Source organism: Myiozetetes cayanensis, unplaced genomic scaffold (genome assembly GCF_022539395.1).
Source record: "Myiozetetes cayanensis isolate MyiCay16 unplaced genomic scaffold, myiCay2020 scf5-8, whole genome shotgun sequence".
In the NCBI taxonomy this organism is placed as follows: domain Eukaryota; kingdom Metazoa; phylum Chordata; class Aves; order Passeriformes; family Tyrannidae; genus Myiozetetes; species Myiozetetes cayanensis.
This window is the reverse complement of record NW_026087742.1, coordinates 89,979,343-89,994,627: the sequence shown is the minus strand read 5'-3', so window position 1 is coordinate 89,994,627 and position 15,285 is coordinate 89,979,343. Positions and strand designations below refer to the sequence as shown.

Below are 15,285 nucleotides of genomic sequence, written 5' to 3'. Positions count from 1 at the left end.
TATTCAAATTTGCCAGAGATACTCAACAAGTTTAACTAGAAACTTGGCATTTCCTCTTCCAAAAATTCTTCGAATTATATTTTCCAGCAATGGACTAATTGACAACATCTTGCTTTACAGAGGCACACGTTCCTATGCACTTGATTTCCTCAACATATCTGTACCTGGAGTTTAGGGATCAGCTGTTCAGCACAGCATCACGCAGCCAGTAGACAGCTCACCTAGGAGGCACACTGATCAATCCTCAAAATTCAGTTTCATGTAAATGAGGGATAAAAATCCCACCAACTCATTACAAGGGAGACTCTTCATGCTCAGACTGAGATTTCTTCAGTGTTCTGCACTATATATTTTGCATACTGAATGTCTCACCAATTTCATTTTCCCCAAGGCATTCATACCATTCTAAGGGAAACAACTGTTCTTCTCCAAACCAGTGGAACGAGACATCATGTTTGACAGGAACGGTCTAAAACTTATGTTTTACTTGCTTCAAACTTTGACCTGAATTTACCAAAAAAGTTTCTCCAAGAAGGATAGTCCCTTGTTATTTACATCCACTGAACACCACAGTCACCTGTGTGATCCAGGACTGTCTGTGTCTGGATTATTTCCATATTGATACCTGCAGACATTTTAACCTGGAGGATGGGTAGAATGCTTTAAATTTTTTTGTGACCAATAAGGAATCACCACCGTGTTTAAATTTTTAGCTTAGAAATATAACCTCCCACAAATTTGGGCTAGGTAGATTCACTAGCACCATTACATACTTTATGATATATGCTTTTGGAGCCCAGAAACCATGGACCTGTTTGCAAGAACTCTGCAACTATCACTATTAGCCTATAGGGCTGAAAACAATACTCCTAGGTATGGCAAATTTGTTAGTGTGCCTTACAATCTACAGTGTAGTGAAGGCAGAAGAAAGTGAGGAGACATATTAATCCAGCAGCAGCAGTAGCCATGGTTTCAGGGAAGTCAGTAGATCTTGCCACAAAAAAGGAGCTGAGATCTGCATCCTAGAAATATGTTTATTTAGACTTAAGATAAATTTAGGGTGAGATTACCACCAACATCCTTCCCAGCTCTACAAAAAAAACCCAAAAGAAATGGCGAGAAAAGGTTAGTGTCTGGCTGTCCTGCCAGACACCAGAGAGCAAAGCTGGTTTATAAAAGGAACAAAACCCCAAACTTTGTCATTCTACAAAGTCTTGTCTATTCTGTTTCCAAATTATATAACATTTTAGGCTTTAAGGAGTAAACAGTGTATTTCTGCTTCTGGCTCTTCAAACAGCTATTTGATTTGCTACTCTCAGCTCTAAGGAGAGTGGGTTCACTGCATGTTCTGTCTTGCCTCCTGTCTCCTTCTGGTGCCTGGACACTGAGCTCTGTGGAAGCAGCAACACCAGCTTCTCTCGAGCCCACGTGGAGTCCAAGAGCACCCAAGAGCATTAGTGTCATGTCCTATTTGGGCTGTTTATCTTGCTAAACCACATGTGCACTCTGCTTTGTTTTTATGCTCAGGACATCAGTTAAATGCAATTAGTTTACCTAATTTTAACATGGTTGATCAGAGAGTAATTAAATACCTGCAATGCGTATTTACTGAGGTCTGTAATTTTGTATTGTTTTGTCAAAAAAATGTTATCTATTAAGGCATTCTCAAGTAGTTTGAGCTCCAAGTTGGCCACCGACATAGGAGATACTCAGAGAGGTTAATGGACAAAAGGGAACAATTTCTTTGCTCTGTTTAAAGCAGAACTGTTCTTGCCAGCTCTCACAACTGGATTCTCTCCTGACCACACAAGTGTTTTTGCCCGTAATACATTCAGTCCTCAAAAAAGAGACGTTAGAATTTGAGGATGAAAGCAGATTTTTGTAGTGGAAATATTGCAAAGATGTTCTGCCAGAAAAATCTTTTTCAGCAACTTGAGCATTCAACTCAAAATAGCATCTCATGATGCTGGAGTCACTGCATTCATCCAGCATCACAGTGAAGATATTTGAGCTGGCATGGCTCAGCAGTCTGCAGGAGATATGATGACAGCTTTCTGAGGGTGCAGATTGCTTTTGTTCTCCAGATGAAAACACTCTTACCATGGCAGTCTCAACATTCCCTTCACCAGCCTGGCAAAGCAAGGAGCATGAAGAATGGGAATGTGTTCCTATGGCATCACTAGCAGAACAGCAAATTTGTTCAAGTTTACTCCAGAAGAATGAAAAACCCAGGGCAGTTGTTGGGTACAACTGGAATGTATTTGCTGGTGCATAAATAGCAACACTGCAAAACTGATATATGTCTTACAAATGCAAGATATTTTTTCTCATCTTGGTAGTAATGCCAACATAGATTATAGGGAAGGAAGTAGAAGAGCAAGTTAGAAAACATACCAGCTTCACACATGTAGTAGCTTAACAGATGAGATTTTATAGTCTCTAGTAGATCCCTAGCTGACTGCAGGACCTTTATTGTCTCACAACCTCATCTGGGGATGGGTGAAAAAAGACCTTTTAAACTCTTCAATGCAATGCTTTGTCCAGGGTGGCCCAGGATTTCTTAAAATTACTCTGTTCAGCTTTAGACATTCACCTCAAAAAAGATGAGGTCAAGGTGGAAAAAATCCCAGTAGAAACACAAACAGCCATTGCTCCAGAAATTGTGGGTTAATGGTACAAGACTGGATGAATCAGGACTTTTTTGTCCTGATATTTTATGTTACGCATAAAATATGACGAAGCTGAAAGATGAGGTGAGACACAAATACCCAGGAGACTATTGCAGAGCAGAAGGAAATAATCTGTTCTTCATGTCTGTGGTGGATACGACAAACAGCAGCAGCTCCAAGGCAATGAAGAGAGATATAGGTGAGATGTGAAGAGGTGGTGCCTAATAGCAAGAATGGCAAAGCATTGGATTAAACAGACAAGGGAAAACTCTGTAATCTCTGTCACTGCAGGTTCCCAATACCCAGTTTGACAAGTTTTTTGGTGTGGCAGAGAATGATTCTCTTAGTGTGAATCAGAAGGATAGACTTAGATAACTTCTTGAGTTCCCATCTGGTCCTAGTTTTTTGATGATTGAATTATTTCATAACTGTTCATTGTATAATAAGCACTTATCACAGATTTTACAGAATCACCTTTTTTTTTCTTTTTTTTCTTCCTGACTGGATACATTTTACTGTACTAATAGATTGAATTAGCAAAGGTCTATATAATTCTCTGTAAAATCTGATGGCTTTATATTCTAGTGGTTTTGGTGTGTCTTGGAGGTACATAGACTTTTAAAGAAAGTACAGTTGAGAAGAAGAAGCAGCTGCAACAATCTTGTTTTAATTAGGCTAATTTAATGTAGCTCTGAGATTTGTTTCAGTATAAGCTTTATTCTATTAAAGTTACTTCATCATCAAAATCCCTCAAAAATAGATAGATGAAGTATAGGAAAAACATCCATGCTGGCCTTGCAAAAGGAATTTTTATGTTAAAATACTTGGCCACAAATGTCATGCACATAGACACAAGCTAGAAAGCTGTCAGATGTGATAGAAATGAAATATAGGGAGAATTAATTTCTTCCATGTTTAGTAATAAACTGCATGCAGGTCATAAGAGGGAGATGCAATATTCAAACCAGTAAGCATCTATGATCCAAGTTTTCCAATAAAGATCCATGTGAACTGAAGAAGTGTTTGCAGTATCATCTGAATTGCAGGCAAGTGTAATCCAAAGAGAGCCTTCAGCCTCTCATTGCTGCAATTACTGAGTTCCTAAGTGCCAAGACAGTAAAAAAAGTACTTGAATGTACAGCTGTAAGCTATTCTTCTTTCTTATAATCCTGATAAATATGAATTATCCATTAATTACCAAAATTATTTTTAATCTTCTTAGAATTATCTTAGCTAGTTTTAGCCAGCTCTGCTTTCTGTCTTGCACATCTCTGCTACCCACAACCTGAGTGGAGTGACATACCTCCAACCAGTGCTTCCCCTCTGTCAGGGACCTACTGCACTGCTTCACAACAGCCCATCTCTCCTATCCAGAGTCTGACACAGCCAACTTCACTCCTCATCCACTCATGGGCATACTTATCAGCTTATCAGTTGTGTGGAACCCAGTAAGGACATTTCTCTGCATGCGTTCTCAGACACCTTTTCTCTTCCTTATAAAGTCTAGATGTGATCCACCAACCTGTAGTGAGGTAAAGCAGCATTCTTGGTCGCAGGGCCCTCAGACAAAGCCATCCATGGCATGTCCAGCCCTGAAAAAAAAAAAACAAAACAACAAACAAAAAAAACCCAAGCAAAGCAAGGCAAATCAAACCAAAGGAAAGCAAAACACAACAAAACTCACAAAGCCCAGTGAGAATCTCCTCCTCCACAAGCTCTAAAATCCAAGGACTGATGAGTAAGCACAAACTTACAGCAAGTTCTGCCTCTTCCTAGCCTAGAGGGATCCTAAATAGCTCTAACACTTCTGCCCAGCTCTTCTGTGAAACCTGTTTGAATGTATCCAAAGGGGAACAAGAGCAGAGACTGGGACTAGTGCAAGTCATCAGACACAGGTGTAATTCTGGTGCAAGTATCGTAGAATCTTTAAGGCTGGAATATACCTCTAAGGTCATCAAGTCCAACCATTAACCTAGCACTGCCAAGTCCGCCACTAAACCATGTCCCCAGGTGCCACATCCACATGTTTTTTGAAGGCTTCCAGAGCCGGTAACTTCCCTGGATAGCCTGTTCCAATGCTTGACCACCCTTTCAGTGAAAATATTTTTCAGATATACAGTCTGAACCTCCCCTGATGCAACTTGAGGCCATTTCCTCTTCTATTGCTTTTTACTGGGGAGAACAGACAGACTCCCACTTGTCTACAACCTCATTTCAGGTAGTTGTGGAGAGTGGTAAGGTCCTTTCTTTTGTTTTCTCCAGGCTAAACAACGCCTGCTCCCTCAGCCAATCCTTGTAAAATTTGTGCTCCAGATCCTTCACCAGCTTCATTGCCCTTCTTTGGACATGCTCCAGCACCTCAACGTCTTTCTTGTAATGCGGGGTGAATATACAGTTTTCATTTCTCTCCAGTCTGAAACAAGACACAGAGAAGTCTCCCACCTCCTCTCAGAGGGTACAGCTATGCAATAGCAAAACTATGATGAGGGCCCTGGTGAGAAAGGGTTTACTCTAGCAGGGCGATCGAGCTGCAGAAAGCACATCTCTCCCAGGGACATGTCCTGGGCAGTCCCAATCTGCCTGCCAGCGCAGGCTCCTCTGAGCTAACCGGTTCCTCCACGTGCACTGCTCAGGGCGAGGGCTTCACTCAGAAAGGCATGACCTGCCCAAGTGCCTTCTCTCCTACCGTGTAATTCATGTGTTCCACCTGCAGTAGCTGCTCTGTGTCTTTGTATCCCTCAGTTTTCCAGCTCCTGGAAAGAATTCAGGCCAGAATACCCACGTCTCCCTTCAGGATCGTGTATAACTAAGTTTTGTCCTACCAACTAATTCTTCACTCTAAGAAGTGTCCCCATCCCCAGGCGCTTGGCAGAGCACAGCAGAGCTCTGCTGGGGGAAGTGTGAGCAGGTCTCTCTGTGCTACCATGAGGCAGACATCCCTGCTTTCCTTCAAGCACTCTTCTCTCATGCCTGCAAGTAGGAGCTTGAGCCTCATTACAAAAGTGGTTTGAGGATCATCATCTTCCCCATCCCACTGCTTGGCACAGGATGGCTCCAGTTCTGCTTCCTGAAGCCTCAGCAACCTGTGCCATTCCATCATGTTGTGATTGCTTCCAACCTGGAGGCACTATGCATTGTTACTGCCTCCAGCCCTGGAGGCCCCATTCCATTTTCTGTAGTCATGTAACCGAGACCCCACCAGGGGACTCAATTGGGTGCGGAGCCTCTAACAGGCATGACCCCGCCAAAGGGCAACTACAGCCTGTACTTGGCTCTTCTGCCTTCCAGCTATGTCATGTTCCCCATTCCTGTCCCCACCCTCAGTGCTCTTCCTCCAGCCCAGCCTCCTAGTCTGGACACCAGCTCTCCATGCCAAGACTTTTGCTCTGGTTTCTGCTTCTGCCCAGCTTGATCACTCCTCCCCAGCTGGCCTCAGGTCTTCATTTCTCTTCTAAGCAGAGAGCAGGGAGCCCCGTCCCACCCAAACCCTGGTATATAGGTGTGGCAGCACCTTGTGGGGTTTAACTCCTAGGCAGTGCTCAGAATAATTAAGGAGCCAGATGGATTCCTCCCACAGCTTGGCCGCCCCGGGAGAGCTGGGATGTGCATACATTACCCCTGCAATCTTGCACGCAGTGTTCTGACACCACACAGCTCCTGTTTTCATGCCATTCCAAGCAGCCTTTGACGGATACAGGTTTGCAGTGTGCAGACAGGACCTTTGCCATGTCGAAATGCCTCCAAGCAGCAACCACCCATGTTGGCAGGCTATTAAGTTTCTATAGAATTTTGACAAGCCTCCAGATGAACATCAAACCATCCCAAATCTCCTGAGGGACTAAGAGTTAGAAAGAAAAAGTGGGAAGAAAAAAAAAAAAAAAAGAAGAAAAAAAGAAATTAAAAGAAAAACACAAAAAAGAACAACAACAACAACAAAAAACCCAACAAAACTGATTTCACATGTCATTATTCCCTGCAGCTTTGTAGCTAATTTAGAATCTGTTGATCCTGGTGCCAATAAATAGTTTATCTTTAAACTACCTCTGTACTCAGACTTGGTTTCACCTTCAGTTTAGCATTGGTTGTTTAGCTAGCAAGTCAGTAATCTAACAGCACATAGAGAAGAGATATTAGTGCATATTTGTTCCATTAAGCAGAACCTCTCACAGTAGCTAAACATTTCTCTGGGAAAACTTGCTTTCTCAGAAGGTAAGTGCAGTAATATATGTGCTAATGCACTGCCCCCCAGTGGAGCTGGGCTCTGATTCAGGAGATCGAGTTTTTCCTAATCTTCACTTGTATGGTGCAAAAAGAAAACACGGGACGTATGTTAAATCAAAACATTAAATTTACCATTGGTGGGGCAGTGTTAAATGTTTTCAAATATGTTTAATGGGGAGGATGATTCATATCCGATTTCAATTTTTCAATGCAAGATAGTGCTGTCCCAGAATATCTCTTTTCTCAGCAAGTGCTGCAGTCAGAAGGAGCAGAAGGTCTTCACCTGCTTAGGCGTGATGCTTCACATCTCAGAGATTCTAAGAGGAGCTATAGGAAGTTCTCATTTTAAAGGATAGCTAAGTCTAAAATGTCTTGAGGCTGACGAGGTGATTGATACACATAACCATTAAAGCCGCTGGAAGGAGCTGCATTTGTTCACTACAACACCCCTCATTGTCCAGTAGGAAAATGTGTCACTTTCTGGTTTGTAACAGAAAAGACGATGTTCATTTGATCATATGGAATGTTTCTGGAGATAACTGGCTCCTTGTCTTCCAGACTTCTTAGGACTGTCATTGCTTCACAGAGGTCCCTTTCCTATCATCTTTTAGTTTTCCCTACAGCAACACAGAATGATAGGTTAGGTTCACAGTTACAGGCAGGCTCTTGGCATATCCAAAGACTCTTTTATCAAAAAGCAGATTTAGATGACTGCAAATTTTAAAACATGCAGCTAAACATCTAGATGGTAGAAATCAAGACCATTGCATCAGTTCTTCTCTGGTGTTATCCTCTTCATTTTTCCCACAGTACTCAGCCACAATTCCATCACATAACCTCTGTGTCAGGACAAGGTACTGATTCTGAAACCACATCTCCATGTTTTCTTGTGCCTGTGTCATTGGAATGGGATGAGGCAATAGATGTGCATATGGGTGATAAAAGTATCTATTCTGCTCAGTAGTTTAGTTAGGTTGTAGCACCATAAAAGGCATCTGAATCAGCTAAATTACCAATTAATGGGAGAGGAAGAAATATAAAGCTGTTGTGAAATACAGTATATTTTAAGAGAACACATAGCCTAGGCTTCGCAGGACTCAGCTGAAGGCTCCTGCCTGGTCTCTCAAAACCAGTCTTATTTAAGTGTATGGGCTGCAAGTTGCAATCAGAACTGACTGATCATGCCATTTTGAAAGGCAATAGCCTTACTGAAACAGCCAGGGTGCAGTCACAAGGCTGTAACTTTGTAGCAAGGAGGTCAAATGGTTGCTCACACGAGCTTATACCTTGCATGGCTTTGCTGGTGGTGGTGTCTCCAAGTTTTCATGATGCTCGTGAGGGTGCTGGCAGGAGAGCAGGCACGAAGAGTCAAGTGATGTCTTTTATTAGACCAGCTGATAGACCTAGAAAAAAATAAACGTCTCAAGCCTAATTCCTTCAGGCCCAGAAAGAAGCAGTAAAATCCATTCTAACTGCAAGGCAGAAGCAAAAACTCTTGAATCAATCTTGCTAGGCTAATAAATCCCTCCACATGACAGAAAAAAGTGGAGGATGGGAGGGTGTTACCTGGGAGCAAAGTGACAGTCTGTAAGCTCCTGCAGAGGGGAAAAAAGGAGGATGGGGGAGAAAACAGGAAAAAAAAAGTCATTAACACCTGTATTGTATTTTTAAATACATTATTACATTTCTGGTATTTTGTAATTAACCTAAGTTAATTGCAAGCTCTTGGCTTGCATATTTCCAGCCCAGAGGATAACCAGTTTTTAAAACTATCTTGCTTGCTACCTTGAAAGGCTCAGCTTGACATAGCCTACTAATGGGTTTATCAGATAAGGTACCACTAGGCTTAATGTGTTCCTTAATTAGGAATGTAAACACCTTCATTAAAAAGAAATGAGGGCCTCAGAGAAATTATGAAAAGATTTTATTATTATTGACTCGAAAGAGAAAGTATTCCAACAGAGAAAGCCATTTCTTCCTCCTTCTCTGGGAGCGGAGGCAACCTGCTTTGTAATTGCTACCCTACACAGCATGTTAAGCATAGAGATTCCCCTCCGCTAGGACATTATCTGAGACTGGGACATCCAGGCTGAACAGAGATGTGAGGGAGAGACAGCCTCTCCGAGGGCATGTGGGTATAAATAGATGTGTTTGTGTAGACACACATGCCTGTAAACATGCAATTCCTACGGGCATGGCCATATGATGGGCTGTAACTTTAGCTGTTCTCAGCCAAGGTGGTGGGTCTTCCTTCTCTCACCTGTATGTGTGATGGTTGGCATAAATAGCAGCCTTAGCAGGTCATAGCTTGCAACTACCCACAGATATGGGGGATTTGGTTGCTCAGGCATGTTCCTCTGCCTGGCATTGGCACTGGGAGCTATTTTTTGTCCGCTACATCCCATATTCTTGCTGGCGCCCCAGGGGTACCCATGCCCACGAGTCGTGTCACATAGGGGTCTGCTCAGTGGACCACCCCTCAACATCCTGATTGGGGCACAGGGGCCCACAAGCCTTGCTGGTGCTGCAGGCGCCCTGTGCCATGCCCCCCAGCCACCTCTCCCCTTGGGCACCCCCGGCACGGCGCCTGCTCGCTGTGTGGCCCCTGTTCCCAGTGGAGAGCTTCCCCTCCCTGTGCTCCCTCTCCCTGCTCTTCCCAACAATGGTGGCCTGGGCAGCTTGGGATGTAGTTTTGAATTTAAATGCAGCCAGCCTTTAGTTTACAAAAATAATAAATTCCCTTCAAACACAGTTATGTAAAAAGTAGAATAATAAAAAACCTAATGTTTGTTGGCAGCGTACGTATCCCTTTGTCTGTAAGACAGAGGCCTGTTGACAAACAAGAGGCTTTTCTGGGACTCTAACATCACGTACCAAAGTATACATGGCCACCACCTAATACTGGCCCCATTACATTTGCCAAACACTGAAACTGCTGCACTGTTGTTTTGCACTTGTAAAAGTAAAGAGAGTTCATGGCCAGGATCCTCCCTATGAATCCTGCCCTATGCAGGGACCTGCCCAGGGGTACCTTCAGAGGTACCAGCATGCTGTGCTGCAGTTCCCTCCCACTTCAACCCAGCTGCTATTCACTGTGCCTGTAAGATGCAGTGATTCAGATGTTTTCATGTAAACCATGGAAAAAACAGAACTGTGTGTTGACCTCTCTAACAATATTCTGGCTTTTAGCTGAGAAATGCAAATGTGCTGCAGAGCTAAGAGCAGACATTATTTGTTGAATGGTCACCATGGGATTTCTATTCTATTTACAATTTCAATAAATTCTGTCAATGGTCGCTGCAGGAATTCACCTCAGTTCCTTCCTGTAAAGCATTTCTAAATTACTCCACCTCTTTCCTATCCATCAACCATTATGTTTTTAAGGGATGACAGTCTCTACACCATGCTAAAATTCCTCTTCTTCCCAAATACTGTGAGCTTTGAAGGTACTCAGCAGCTCCCAGGAACAGACCCTGAGAAACAGAAGCAAAGTGTGAGCTCAAATCCATATTGGTCTTAATAACGGAAGACAAGACTCAGGCTGTTCTTACTATGTTATCTGTCATCTAAAACACATAAAGCATGTAAAAAGGAAAACATGTTTGAAAAGCACCATCATTGCTTTGGTGGTTTGTATTTTCCTAATAAGCTTTTAATTTTCTGCTCTGAATGGAAAGCAATACCTGTCTCAGGAGAGCTTCTGAATCTAAATTGAGTTGTTTTCATATCAGCAATTTTTCCTTGCCTCTGGAAGCAAAATGCCATACATAAGTTTCTTCTCCCTCAGGCAGGGGTAGATGGGGAAACTTGTTAGGAAGTGGTGATGGAGAAAGCACTGAGCTGATAGGTACTGGGACAGCCTGGTATACAGTGAATGACTGTATTGCTGCTCATTCATTATTTCCCTAGAATTATTAGGCTGGGGAGTGTAACGTGTTCATTTGCAATTTTTCATGGCAATGTAAGTTCCATCTTCCCACTGTTTCCATGGAAAACTCAGATCCCCTCTGGCAGCTGTGAGCTGGCAGCAGGGCAAGCTCACCTGGGCAGCAGAGAAGGAGCTCTGCCCGGGGGAGAATGGGGCACAGCCCTAACATGTCTCCAGCACACTGCTCCCACCCCCACCATTACCAATGCTTCTTAAAAGAAAAGCCTGAGCACTCTGAAAATGTATATGTAAGCAAGCAAACCAGAAGGAATAATCTGGGCCCTGTGCCTTGTTAGTGCCCCCTTTTCACAGAAATGTATGCCAGCCATGCAAAGTGTGTTGGAAACAACCTTCCCTTCTTTTTGCTTTGTTCCTGCATGGTAGTCTTTTTTTTTTTTTCCCCTGAAGACATTTTCAGAAAGCTGATGGCCCACCTACATGAGAGCCAACACGTGTCTTTATGTAAGGTGAGAAAGCAGGTTCAAATACAGACTTCCAGGTGTAGTTTCCAAATAAGCGGGACTACAAGAGGTTTGACTGTCCCCAGGTCCTCAGCACATATTGCCCCCATGAATAAATTAAAAAATCTTTAGTGTCTCCTTTGTTAATGCAGTTCCCACTGGAAAAAGTCTTGTTTCTGTGCTCAATCGATCAATTATTTTTCTGAGAGAGTTGCCAGATCACAGGGGCAATTGAAGTATTATGTGTAACTTGAGATGTTTTCGTTTTCTTTTGATGTTTAAGGTGAAAAGGAAAGATGGAGTTGTATCATTTTAGCACTTTTTACATCTCTCTAAGGTAATTGATAAAAGTGATAAAAGTGATAAAGAAACAGTGGGAAACAGTGTTGTCCTACAAGTGTAGTAATGTTCTGTCCAGTATTTTTTCATAAAAATACAAACTATAATCAAGGTTATGAAATAGGTTTTTTCCATAATTTCTGTGTTTTCACTTAGTTATGCTTTTCTAGGTTTATTCTGTCCCCAAGCTTGCAGTGCCATCATTGTCATTCAGTGATGGGCTCAGAGAACCCTCTTCCCTCCTGAAAGCAAAACTCAAACTACCTCTTTTTTCACAAGTCTGGAGCTCGACTGAGCTCTGCTGCTGAACTCTGAAGCCTGTGAGGCCCTGCAGTGAGGATTATACACTTATCTCAATTAAGAAGGATTTAGCAGCATCGGGAGCATACAGAGATTATCTACTGAGCTCATGCAAAAAACTATGGCAATCTTTGGAAAAGGTGGTTTGCGAGGTTCCTCCCACAAAACCTGGAAATTCAGGGCAAGTGCTGGGTTTGCTGGTGGTCCTTGTGAAGTATATACAACCTGCCTACCTTTATTTATATGAAAGCATTTGTCTCGCATTCTGCTGTTTTTAGTAGAGATCTTGGATGTGGATTTATGATCGATTCAGATTTCCCAGCTACTTAGGTATTACATTCATAGCCACAGGCCTGATAACCAAACGGCTTAGGAAACCCCAGAATAGAAATTCATGCAGAAATACCAGAATTGGCAATGATGTTTGAGACGGTGTTTGTGCCTTTCCCTCTCAAAATATTAAGTTTTGTGTCCTTGAAGTATATCCATGTCAGTGATGAAACTAAAGAAATACAGAGACACCAAAAAGCCCCCACCTCTCTACAACATTAAGAACCATACTTCCATACTTCAATCCATGTGTTTGTTCTCCTTCTCTTTTCAATTGTATTTTAAAGAACAAAAAAGTCTATGACAGCAAATTATTTTTTCACTGTATTACTTACTGAAGCCAGGGAATTAAAAAATATCTAAGGTCATCCATCAAAAGCTGTGAGCTTTAGCTTAGACCACCAGCTGTAGTAACCTCATTGTTTGCACATTTCATATATTTACTCTGACTATACTCATGGATACTGTAAATATCATGGCAGTGCTACCTATAAACTAAATAAATTGTGAAATTTAAAGGTTAACTGCAATGAATGTTGCTTTTCCTCCTTTAAACAGCATGAACTAAGCATTTTCTGCCTGATGATTTATTTATTTATTTGTTTGTATCTGCCAGTTCTTGGTAAGAAACCACAAGGACTGCATGGAACCACTTTTTGTCTGAGAGGAGAAATATTTGAGCAATAGGTTCCCAATCATCTCTTTTCCCGTTCCCCAAATTTCCACCTTGCATTCTATGGGAGAGTAGCTGAGACAAGGAGTCTCTAGCATTTCTCTCTGTGGTTGCCACTGGGAAAATAGTCTTCCCTTTCCTGTCAGCTTGTGTGTGTATATTCTTGCCAGCTATTAACGAATATGCCCAAAAGACAAATATAGCTGTAATTAGCAACCCCCGCTAGTCATGACGAGGCTTGCTGTGTGTTGCACACCTGATCCACAAAGACACAGGTCTGTGTTTTACACCTCCTTTCCGGAGACACCCACACGTCCCAAACAAAAACACAAATCAGAATCTGTGGAAGGCTTGGCAGACAGGCTGTCAGAGATCCCAAATTCCTTAGAAGTGATAGCATAGTCCCAGGAAAAAATACACATCCAGCTCCTTCCCGCTCCCCGCTTCATGCCATCCCACAGGAGACAGTCATTTGCTTCAGCCAAAGTGGAATAATTCATTAAGAACTAATTTCTTTTAATGGTTAGGGGCTATAATTACTGGTCACTCTTCTTCCTGCTTTTTGTCAGAGGCTGTCTGGTTGTCCATGTCTTCATAGATGTCAGCTAGACAAGAAAGGGATCTTGGCACTAGAAGATCCATTGTTGTGTGGATGGGATTAATGAGTGACAGATAGCATGGTGCAGATATAACTTTACATGTCTGAAAACTGAAATCAAGCCCACAAGCAGCCTGGCATTTCTATGGCCCATCTACCTCCCCTTACTCCTGTGTTGTAAAATGGAAGTAAGTTTTTTGAGTTTTAACTCCAACTGATGAAAAAATAATAAAAAAAAAAAAACAAACCAACCCAAACCAAACCAAAATCCAACCAACAAACAAACTAAAACAAAAACCAAACAAACCCAGTAGAAAATAGCACAGCCAATTTATGGCAGTGTACTTAAATAGGAAAATGAATACTTAAATGTAACTTTTTTAGTATTCCAATTTGGGGAAAATGTCTCCCCTGTAGTTCTAATTTGGCCATGTTTAGTACTTTGAAATGGCTTTTTCCACTTTAAAAAAAGTATTTCCCATCTGCTTGACATATTGCTGCATATAATGATGGAATGCAAAGAAAAAAAATGTATGTTTACATGCAAAACATACCCCACATGCATATTTATATTAAGAGACAGAAAAATATTTTATTTATCTATGTATAACTTAACATTTTCAACATTTTATGTAAATAAATGCCAAATGGAGAATACTGTATTATACGTTAGTGGGCTACACTTCTTCAGTTCCATTTTTCAAATCTGGCTATGATTGCACTCAAGTACCTCAAACAGCAAACATCTGGGTGGTTTAAAAACAACTGGAGAGTGTTTTTGCTGTAAAACATATTATTACTGTAAATTTACAGATTCAAGATCTACTGTTGAAATTTTTGGTTCTGAGCAGCCTCAAACTGGATTTATAATAAATATGATAATTTTTCAGTATCAGTGGGGACACAGCCTTAATAATATTAATATCTAAGGTCTAACAAACTCTTTTATAATTAGAGTACAGTTTAACAGACATATGCATTAAGACTCTACCCTTGGAACCTTTCCAAGCAACTGCACTGCCATAGACAAAGCCTTCGTCCAATTTACGTGTTTGACACTTTGTACAATTGCATGACTATTTTCCATCTCTTAGCTCCAGATTTAGGACAGTTTATCTCTGATTCTCTTTTGTTTCTAGGTTTCAAAGTGCAATTTCCTGCAGAAATGAATATACTCATAATTCAGGTTGTCCACCCACCCACCCAGTTACCTGTCTCAGCTAGCCCAATTGCTGGAAGGAACGTATAAAGCAAGTTCATAGCTTGATGCTGGAGTGATATAATCTTTACTTAGTGTTTAAAAATGTAAATGTTAGCAGCTATCTCAAATACTAGAGCACTGCTCTCATGTAGGTTGTATACTCAAATGTGGCACAAAGCAGTAATTGTACTCTTGTGGGAGACTAAAAGTCTCCCAGTGTCTGAGACCTGGAAAATTGAAAGAGTAGTTTACATCTGCTAGGACCAAAGTGTTGCAACTGTATCTCAAACATTAGCAATTTGAAGCTCTAAAATCCCTAGGGCATATTATATGCTGTAACAATATCATTAAATATGTTGTATCATGCTAACAAAACAACCTATGCCTCCTTTTCCAGTCTCTTTTTTTCACCTTATAAAGAAATCCAGTCCATGAATATGTAATATTAGCTCTTATTCAAAACTACTCATTTTAAGAAACTAAATAAATTAACACGTGTGTTTGTAACATTGATTGCAGGCTTTCTTTTCCCCAACCATTTTAATAGCAATTCAAATATAAAGTT

The 15,285-nt window shown here is 41.4% G+C and overlaps 1 protein-coding gene across 1 annotated transcript in view; it reads left to right on the top strand.

Annotated features, from left to right (window-relative positions):
* The window catches only part of EDAR (ectodysplasin A receptor), a 58,956-nt gene that overhangs the window by 17,790 nt on the left and 25,881 nt on the right, over window positions 1-15,285 (top strand). The window lies entirely within an intron of this gene.